Source organism: Podarcis pityusensis (assembly GCF_964106645.2).
Source record: "Podarcis pityusensis genome assembly, chromosome: 3".
Taxonomy (NCBI): domain Eukaryota; kingdom Metazoa; phylum Chordata; class Lepidosauria; order Squamata; family Lacertidae; genus Podarcis; species Podarcis pityusensis.
In genome coordinates, this window is record NC_138026.1 from 91,047,147 (window position 1) to 91,058,261 (window position 11,115).

Sequence of the window (11,115 nt, forward strand, 5' to 3'; positions counted from 1 at the left end):
CTTAAATGGTCAGGCAAGTAGCGCCATTTCACCCAGCATTCTTGTCTCTTGACAATAGCCAGGTCTGGGTGTTAAGGGAATACGCTACAAACAAAAAATAACATTATTAGAATACTCAGTTGCCTCTTGCACCCCTAGGCCTCAGGATAAAGCTTTCTCTTGGACTTGCTTTTGTTTGATAGAGCAGCCAGATTTATGGTGTTGTCGAATAAATGCATTTTTAAAATATTTCTACACCAGCTTTCGGTCAAAATGAAAATGGCTCATAACAAGAAAAGAACTTTTTGTCGAGAGGAATGTGGGTGCAACGTCTGTTTCTTTCTTCCTTTTTCTGAGTCATTAATAATGTTGGATTTTTAAATTTTTTTTTGCATTTGGTTTTCATTTGTAATATGTTACAGGGAAATTGGATGAGAGAGGCTGAGAGACTGCCCTACCCCCCCCCCCAAGCCTTGCCTCACCACGAGGCAAGGATAAGGGGTCTTTGCTGCACATTACCAAAACCTCATTCATTTAGGTTCAAAACTCCATTTACAAAGGGCCTGACTAATCAGAAACTCCAGAACCCTGACGGCAGCCCCTAATGGTAAGAAAATGAACAGCAATATATCTGCAAAAGCACTGCATCTGCAAGGTAAACTCAGCCCAGTTTGAAGGAGTCCAGAGTCCCAGCTGAGCCCCAGGTCTCCAACAGAGGAAAGCAGGGAAAGTGTCAATACCAAATGTAGCTGATAAATCTATCTACGTACTGGTTCAATAGGAAAATTTAGAAATTCTTAAGAAATCACTCATATCAATCTTCTCAGTTCCAATGGCATTTAGGGCCCAGGGAAGTGAGGTATAAGGCGAGGGGTGAGTGAACCCACCATAATCCCTGAGATGTACAGTCATGTCCCAGGGGCTCACCAAGAAGTCATAACAGGTGATATCCTGCAGCAGGATATACGTATAAGCTAAACAAGCTATAGCTTAGGGCCCCACTCTCTTCGGAGCCCCCTAAAAATAAAGGGGGAAAAACTGGATGTACATTTGCAAAATATAAGATAAAAAACAAATAAAATAAAACCTACATACAGAAAGTGGTTTGTGTTGTGTAGGCTCCTATGATGTAAGTAATGGGCCCCGCCTGCTAGCCTGCTCCCTAAAATATCACTGGTTTGCTCATTTCTATATATAGGGTGCCTACATGCTACATGGACTAATTACGTGGCAACATATGCAAATGGATTTAGATACCTATTAGTTCCATAAATTACCATACAGTGGTACCTCGGGTTACATACGCTTCAGGTTACAGACTCTGCTAACCCAGAAATAGTGCTTCGGGTTTAGAACTTTGATTCAGGATGAGAACAGAGATTGTGCTCCGGCGGCGCAGCAGCAGCAGGAGGCCCCATTAGCTGAAGTGGTGTTTCAGGTTAAGAACAGTTTCAGGTTAAGAACGGACCTCCGGAACGAATTAAGTACTTAACCCAAGGTACTTAACTGTGTAGCATATATTCAACGCAAAAAACAGCGAGAATTTGTTGGACATATACCGTATTTTTCTCTCTATAACACGCAGATTTTTTCTCCTAAAAAAGAAGGGGAAATGTCTGTGCGTGTTATTGAGCGAATGTGTGGTCCCTGGAGCCGACTGGCGCGAGTGGAGGCAAAAATCAAATCGCGCGTCTCGGAGAAGGGAAACCTGAAAAGAGGAAGCGGCTGCTTTCCTGCATTCTGCCTCAGGGTCTTACTGCCTACCCTCCTCTGTTTTGTTGCTGTGTTTGCTCAAACGGAACAAAGAGCAGGGAAAGCCCCTCCCCTCCAGGCAAGAAGAGGGGAAAGCAGAGCGTCCTTCCTTCTAATTCCTCTCCGTGCTCCAGCCGGAAAACATGCAGGAGGGGGGGGAGAGAGAGAGAGAGAGAGAGAGAGAGAGAGAGAGAGAGAGAGAGCTGTCTGGCTTGGGTGGGTGGGTGGGTGGGTGGGGGGAAACTTTTGCCTTCCTTTCCTTCCTCCCGTTATACCCCTCTCCTGCATTCTTAGCCAGCTGCTTCTCTGCACACCCCTCTCGTGCTCCTTGTCCCTTCTGTGTTTTTCCTTCCCTCCCCACTTAAAATGTGGTTACAAAGCATGGATCCACATGGATCCTCAGGATCTTTGCATTGGGTCAGCCCAAATTCACCATCAGAGCACATAGCATGTCCATGGCTACAGCCTGCCCCCCCCCCAAATCACGCACCCACTGTTGCCTGGGGCTGCAGTGGTGCAAAAATGTGGATAAAAAGCATGGATCCACATGGATCCTCAGGATCTTTGCATTGGGTCACTGCAAATTCACCATCAGATTACATAGCATGTCCATAGCTACAGCCTGCACCAAAAAAATCACGCACCCACTGTTGCCTGGGGCTGCAATGGTGCAAAAACGTGGTTACAAAGCATGGATCCACATGGATCCTCAGGATCTTTGCATTGGGTCACCCCAAATTCACCATCAGATCACATAGCATGTCCATGGCTACAGCCTGCCCCCAAAAAATCACGCACCCACTGTTGCCTGGGGCTGCAATGGTGCTAAAACGTGGTTAAAAGCATGGGTCCACATGGATCCTCAGGATCTTTGCATTGGGTCAGCCCAAATTCACCATCAGAGCACATAGCATGTCCATGGCTACAGCCTGCCCCCAAAAATCACGCACCCACTGTTGCCTGGGGCTGCAATGGTGCAAAAACGAGGTTACAAAGCATGGATCCATAGGGATTCTCAGGATTTTTTCATTGGGTCACCCCAAATTCACCATCAGATCACATGTCTGTGGCCACAGCATGAAGCACAAAAATGATACATCCACTGTTTCATTCAGAAAGTTTTTCCCCTTGTTTTCCTCCTCTAAAAACGATGTGCGTGTTATGGTCAGGTGTGTGTTATAGAGTGAAAAATACGGTAAAGGGCCCCATTACCTTCAGTAGCTGAGGGCCTCATCAAACCTAAATGTGGCCCTGATCCTGCCCCAAGAGTGTCAGACAGATTACCATCTCAGTCACAATGCATACCCATCTCATAGTGGGATGAAGACCAGACAAGACAAAGGGGTGCATTTGACTTGACTCAGGGACCAAGCAACTGTAAATACTTTCCTTTGTACTGTGATGGAGTAAATGTGAAAGACTGTATTTCAGGGGTAGGCAACCTCAGGCCCACGGGCCACAAGTGGCCCACAGGGTTCGTTTAACTGGCCCATGAGCCGTTCCCAAACCAAGCCACCCACTCAGCAAATCCCCGCCTGCTGCGCTAAACCAGCGCAGTGTAGCGTGAGGACTCTCTTCCACGGTGCCGGAAATTGCGTTTGTGCATGCACAGACGCCAAAAATCGTGTCTGTGCAGATGCCGGAAATCGCAGGTGCGCGTGTGGGCAGGTGCACGCAATACGGCCCACGGAAGGATCTCCACTGGAGTGAACCGGCCCAGGCAAGGTAAACCTTGCCGACCCCTGCTGTATTTGATTGACAGGGGCATGCCTGGATCTCAGGTTCTACCTGAGACCACACCTGTTCTGTGACATATCTATGATATCTTGAAGATGCTTCTGGAAATGCATTATGGGAAGATTTGGGAAACTTTTAAAAACCTGATGTAACGATTGATCAGGGCTTCTGGCTGCTTCGTCTTTGTGGTAGTGGAAAGTCTTGTTGCAACAATAAAGATCAGGCCTACAGGCCGCTGGTTTGCCTGTTATCACCTGGCTGAAGTCTCTCGCTTGTGACCCCTGACCTGAACCTATGGGAGTCAAGGTTAGGCAATTGTGGGGTGCTCCAAGAACTATCTTTCACAAATATTTTCTTTTATAATGTTCAAGAAAATAATATCTTGTATTTCTGTAAAGTATGCTGCCTTAAATGTCAGCCCTTAGAGTATTTGTATCTGTTTGATATTTTGTCATGATCTGTTTGTTTACGTAAGATTCCGTTTGCAGCAGGAAGCTTAAAATAAATTGAATAAATGATGATACTAAAACTGTTCATATCATTAAAAAAAACCATATTAAGTCTCTATTTGAACCATCCAAGGGTTTTTACTTTTTGTGTTGCGTCCTTCTGAACTGCTTGGAGACTATTGTAGATAGCAATGTAAATTGTTTAAGTAAACAAACAAACAAACAAATGTCTCCAGGCCTTCAGATCCCATATAGGCTATTGTAACAGGTTATTTATTCATTTATTTATAATTGAACTTAAACCCCATCTTTCCTTTACAAGAAGCCCAGGGTGGCAAACAAATGCACAATTTAAACACAAAGAAAGCAAAAACAATCTGTATCGTATCCTTCTAAACTGCTTTGAGACTATTGTGGCTAAGAGGTATATAAATTGCTTAAGTAAGTAAGTAAGTAAATAAATAAATAAATGCCCCCAGGCCTTGGAATTCCATATTATGACAGATTAATTATTATTATTACTATTATTATTAATACCACACCCTTCCTCCCCAAGGAGCCCAGTGCAGCAAACACATGCACAATTTAAAAACAAAGACATCAAAAGCATTCTAAAACAGTTAAAATATTCTAAAACTAATTGCAATTAAAAACATATAAAAGTAGCTACTATTAAAAACATTTTTAAAGTAGTTACAGTGGTACCTCGGGTTACAGACGCTTCAGGTTACAGACTCCGCTAACGCAGAAATAGTACCTCAGGTTAAGAATTTTACCTCAGGATGATAACAGAAATCGTGAGGCGGTGGTGTGGTGGCAGCAGGAGGCCCCATTAGCTAAAGTGGTACCTCAGGTTAAGAACAGTTTCAGGTTCAAAATGGACCTCCAGAATGAATTAAGCTTTAACTCAAGATACCACTGCACTGTGCAGTTAAAGACATTCTCCTATCTAATTTCTGAGGTGGTAAATATGTCCTCTCTTTTCCACTCACTTCACTTACTTTGTCCTTATAACAACTTTTCTTTACACTCAGACCTACCCCTCCCCAATAGGAAACTGCCAGTGAAACACAAATGTAACAGCTACTGAAATAATGCAAGAACTGAAAGTAGAAGCTTTACATGTCAGTGTCATTTTGTTTCATTTCTTGGATATTCTACATACAAAATAATTTCTGAAAGAAACCCCCTAACATTAATCCGGCCATTTCAAACATTTTGTTATTCTGTTCACTAAGACTGCACTGTTAAAAAAACACTATGTTGAGTAGTGGGTTTGGGGGGCGGGGGGGCGGGTGTAAAATATACAACAGTCACGTGTGAAAACAAATGACATGATCCAGCACAGTTACAAAATCAAGAAGGGTCAGAATCATAGCTGTCAACGTTTCCCTTTTTTTAAGGGAAATTCCCTTATTCCGAATAGGATTCCTCGCAAGAAAAGGGAAAAGTTGACAGCTATGGTCAGAATACCAGGGAGAACGCTGCAAACCAAATTAAACTAGATAATCAAATGAAGAAAGTATGCGGCATATCTGTCATTAAAACAAATTAGGGAAATATACAAGGATATACAAGATCTGTCAATCAAATGAGATCTAAACACAGGTTGGAAGGTGCTTACATCCTTCATACCCAAGCTAGGGGCCAAATTTTGAGACAAAGGAAATCCATGCCCAGTCTTCCCCCATAATACTTACTTTCCCGCAAGGTATTTGTTCCATTAGGGGAGCTTACGTGGATATATAGTTTTTCCAAATAGCTGCAGGGGAAAGTGTTAAATCCACTTCCTCCAGTGTTTCGTCCTGACCATCTCTCAACAGAAACACACATCTCATTGATTTGCCAAATTTTAAAGAGATTGGGGATCCCAGCAAGTTTTTCCATCACTTTGTTTAGTATAAAAGCCCAGGAAGCCAGCCACCAGACTGTATGTAATAAAATATAATTGGCATTTAAGATGCCAATAATGATAATAGGATGGAAATGTATACCTGGTGATCAAATAGGTTTCTGGATTAAGCTGATGGGCAACTTCAATTGGACAGTAATCTGTTTAAATTTAACCATTTCAGTTCCACTGGGCTGTGGATTGGGCCCTAGGCATCTTTAAATCTAAACTATCAAAAGCAACGCAGCTCCAATTTCTAGACTTCTGGTTTCTGTAGCACAAAAGAACATTGAAACATCTTACCTCATTCCAAGTATTTTCTTCTGTTCACAAGAGATTAGTAATAAATCCTAGCAGAGTAGCAGTCTCAGTCTCAAGTAGCACCTTATCTTTCGCCCTAACTGGCAGTAAAGCTCCGACGATTTCTCTCATCTAAACATTTATGTGTACGTACATCCTGCTTATGCAAATCTAACAGGTAATCTCCACCTACCAAGCAAAAGTTCAAGGAAGGTAAATGTTAACGGAATGGGTTTGCTGAAAGTGTTGCAACAGTAGGCATTTTCGACGTCAATCACATGACTTACCTGGAAGGACCTGGCAGCTTGACAGAAAATGACACAGCTGTTGCCCAAAAGAAAGAGCACTTCCTTCTCTGTTTATGGCTTGTTTTTCTCTCCAAACCTTAAAGTGTAAACAGGTGACTCTGTGGACAGAAACGCCTCCTGCCACAGCATGATGGATGGGCTTATTTAACTTGGGACTAGTACACAAAAAACTAGAGTTTGGTTTTCATGCGAGGAAGTCAGCTAGGTTGTGACAGTTGCCACGTATCTGCGCATCAGCTGAGGCCAAGACCCTGTACATAAAAATATGAACGTGGTATTCAGAAATATACAACTTCCAACCATGGAGGCCAAGCAAAGTCTCCATCATGGCTAGGCATTGATAGGATAATCCTCCATGAATCTGCCCAGTTCTCCTTTGAAGCATCCTGCACTGTGTAAAGAAATTGTTATTACTTTATCTATCCTGAATCTTCCAACATTCAGCTACAGTGGATGTTCGCGAGTTGTGGGGGGGGGGGGGACTTTTCTCTATCCACTCTCTCCATGCTGTGTAGAATTTTATAAACTTGTATCACCTGCTGCTTGCTTTTTCTCTAAACTAAAAAGCCCCAAATGCTTTCCTAGTAGGGGATTACTGCATTCTCATTCCGCAGTTTAATCAGTGCAATAAAAGGCATTGCCTTGTTTGCTGCTGTTGCTGCTGCTGCTGCTGCTCTTTACTTCTGTGAGCGCAATATGGCTACCAATTACTTTGATCTATCTATTTAGATCACACAGAAATATGCCTTTGTAAGGCTTCTAATCTATGCTAGGACTGCTGTTGGCTGGAACATTTCCTCCTTTCATTATTATTTTTTAATGAAATCTCCATAGGCCAGATGTAAACGACAGCAGGTCTCCTGCATCTTCAGTAGCTGTATAGAAGAAGGAATTTCAGCATATGTAATTTGTTGTGCAAATGACACCTCCTGAAATTCTTTCTTCTACACTACTATTTAGGGGGCAGGAAACCCTTTTTCTGTTCCATATGGGCATCCCTAATCTCCACCAGCCTACTTTCTGATGGAAATGCCCAGAATCCACTTTTCATTTGTTTGCAGTTGACAACCCTGATTACCAAATAAAGTTCTGCTTTAATTCTCTTTTAATTCAGGAAAGCATTGTTTAATGTTTGGATAAGATATAAGGATCTACTTGAAAATAAAACTCCAAGATGGCTGTCACCGATGGAAGCGAAGGCTCTGAAAAAGCTCAATATGGAGGCCAAATGGCCGAAATATTGGGAAATTTTGGAACAAGATGGAGATAGATTGAAACTGCAGAGTTTTGAGAAATTAAAAAACAAAGTGCGAGATTGGCTTCATTATTATCAGATAATGGAGGCATATAATTTGGATAAGAAAATTGGCTTCCAGGTGGAAAAATCAAAATTAGAAACAGAACTGTTAGAACCCAAAACTAAGATTTTGTCAAAGATGTATAACTTGCTGTTGAAATGGAATACTCAGGATGAAACGGTGAAATCTGCTATGATTAAATGGGCACAAGATGTTGGACATAACATAATGATGGCTGACTGGGAACAGTTATGGACCACAGGTATGAAGTTTACGGCATGCAATGCCTTAAGAGAGAATATTATGAAAATGATATACAGGTAGTACATGACACCAGTCAAGCTGGCAAAAATCTATCATTTGCCCGACAATAAATGTTGGAAATGTAAAGAAACTGAAGGTACATTCTTTCACCTTTGGTGGACGTGCCCAAGGATTAAGGCTTTCTGGGAGATGATCTATAATGAATTGAAAAAGGTGTTTAAATATACCTTCTTGAAGAAACCAGAGGCCTTTCTCCTGGGCATAGTGGGCCAATTGGTGTTAAAGAAGGATAGAACTTTCTTTATGTATGCCTCAACAGCAGCAAGAATACTTATTGCAAAGTATTGGAAGACACAAGAACTACCCACTCTGGAAGAATGGCAAATGAAGGTGATGGACTACATGGAATTGGCGGAAATGACTGGCAGAATCCGAGACCAGGGAGAAGAGTTGGTGGAAGAAGATTGGAAGAAATTTAAAGACTATCTACAGAAATACTGCAAAATTAATGAATGTTAGAATGATGTTAGAATGAAGTTAGGTGGTTTAAGCAGTAATGCTATAAAGGTGTATGTAAAAATGGATTGATAACAGGTGGAATTTAAAGTTATAGTATATTAAGTTAAAGGATTAAGAGAAAATAAAGAGGGAAAGAAATTGCTGAATTAACTAATTGAATTGGAATACAAAAAAGGGAGGTATGAGGAGGTCAGGGAAACAAGGATATGAATGTAAGGCATGGAAAGATTGATCTATTTTTTTTAAAGTGTTTTTTATTCTTTTATTCTGTATTTTGTATTTTGTATTTTTCTTGTATTTTTATTTCTGTCTTTTGTTTTTCCTTTTCTTGTTTTTATGTAACTCTTTTTTCTGAAATTTTAATAAATATCATTTTTTTAAAAATCCTCTTTTAATTCTTCTTAGACATTTTGTTTAATATGCATTATTTTTTGGGGGGGGGTTACACTACTCTGTGTAGAGAGTGAAATCTTGCAGCGGGTAAGAATAAGTTGCAAATGGAAAACTGAGGTTCCAACATTTCCAAAAATCATTGGTCAAATAAAACAAATAGCTTCTCTTGCTGAATTCATTTCGTTAAATTTAATTGGTTTCATTGCACTGACTACAGCCCATGGAAAACTACATGGGTCCTACAACTGGCTTCAGGTGTCCTATCCTTCCCTAAACTATGGGTCATAGTACCACAGAGTTGGAAGGGATCCCAAAGATCATCTAGTCCAACCCCCTGCAATGCAGGGATATGCAGCTGTCCCATACAGGAATTGAACCTGCAACCTTGGCGTTATCAGCACCACACTCTAACCAACTGATTTACAACCCCCATCAAGCATGACCCAATGGTCAGGGTGATAGGAACTGTAGTCCAACAATATCTGAGGACCCAAAGTTGGGAAAGGCTGCTCTAGCTCCCATTAAGAGCAATCAGACTGTTATCCAGCGCCAAGGGCCTTCTGGCGGTTCCCTCATTGTGAGAAGTGAGGCTACAGGGAACCAGACAGAGGGCCTTCTCGGTAGTGGCGCCTGCCCTGTGGAACGCCCTCCCATCAGATGTCAAAGAGATAAACAACTACCTGACATTCAGAAGACATCTTAAGGCAGCCCTGTTCAGGGAAGTTTTTAATATGTAACGCTGTACTGTACTGTTTTTTAACACTTGATTGGGAGCCACCCAGAGTGGCTGGGGAAACTCAGCCAGATGGGCGGGGTATAAATAATAAATTATTATTATTATTATTATTATTATTATTATTATTATTATTAGTACCAGGGAGAGGGCTCTTTCAGTGATGGGCCCAATGTACCATCGCAAGAACTTTGCATAGTTCTCTCACTTGCCTTATTCTGCCAGGCTTTTTGTTGATTTAATTACTTTTCCCATCCTCGATATACAGTTTTATTGGATGCTGTATTTTAAAAAAATCATTGCTACATTGCTTTAAACTTTTATATGTATTGTAAGCTGCCTTGTGAAAGCTTGCCCAAAAATGATATGTAGAAATACAGTAGTAGTAGGAATAATATTTTTATTTTTATTTTTGCTATGTGTCCTCTTTTTCCAGCACACGTCATCTTTTTCAGGGGTAGAATTTGAGACAATTCGCATTTATTTGCTTTGAATGGGGTAACAGCGTCTTTTTTTCTGCTCTTCAAAACATGGCAACCCTATTAACATGCCAAGTTTGTAGACATGAAACCAAATTTACTATTACAAACACGAGAAAATATTTTTATAAAATTTATCTACTTCCTCTTAGGTGACTAATTTTGAGGCACTGGTAAAGGTAGCGAGTCTCTTTCTTCAAGCAGATAATGAGTAAGCAGTTAGTCACTCTCAGGTCTGGAGGGAATGCACTTCTGCATAAACCTCACTGTCTGTGTTAGGAGACATTGTGGTTTATGAGGAGATACGCTGATGATGTCCAGCTCTATTTCTCCATAATATCTGAGTCAGGTGAGGCTGAGCATGGTCAGGAATGACATCTGGATGCAGTTGTGGAACGGATAAGACCTAGTAAGCTGAGCTTGAACCCTGGGGAGATGGAGGCGCCGTGGGTGGGTTCCTCCAGTGTCCAGGAGATTGATCCTCTGCTTGTCCTAGATGAAGTTGATCTCCCTCTGAAACAACAGGTGTATAATTTTGGGGTCCACTTTGTCACTTGAGGCTCAGGTAGTCTCAGTGGCTAGGGGTGGCTTTTACCAGCTATGGCTAGTGCAACAAAGACAGGGATAGCCTAGCTGCGCTGAGTCATACAGTGGTGACCTCAAGACTTGGTTATTGCAACGCACTCTATGAAGGCTATCCTTGCACCTGGTTCAGTCCAGCTCCTGTAAAAGGCTGCATTTAGAGCATTGATCGGTACGTAACCACCCCCCACATAACTCTGGTGCTCAAAAGTTGGCACTGGTTGCCCATGTGTTACCAGGCCATGTTCAATCTTCTTGTATTAATTTACTAGCCCTAAGCAACATTCTTAAGGAAATCAGCCCTGAGTGCTCACTTGAAGGGCAGATCCTGAAGCTGAGGCTCCAATACTTTGGCCACCTCATGAGAAGAGAAGACTCCCTGGAAAAGACCCTGATGTTGGGAAAGATTGAGGGCACAAGGAGAAGGGGGT

At 41.8% G+C, this 11,115-nt stretch overlaps 1 protein-coding gene across 1 annotated transcript in view; it reads right to left on the reverse strand.

Annotated features, from left to right (window-relative positions):
* Window positions 1-6,302, reverse strand: part of LOC308473210 (calpain-14-like) — a 53,051-nt gene extending 46,749 nt beyond the window's left edge. The window contains exon 1 of the mRNA XM_080998518.1: window positions 6,112-6,302. The gene's annotated coding sequence lies outside the window, so the exon portion shown is untranslated. The remainder of the gene's footprint in view (window positions 1-6,111) is intronic.
* Window positions 6,303-11,115: the final 4,813 nt, after the last annotated feature.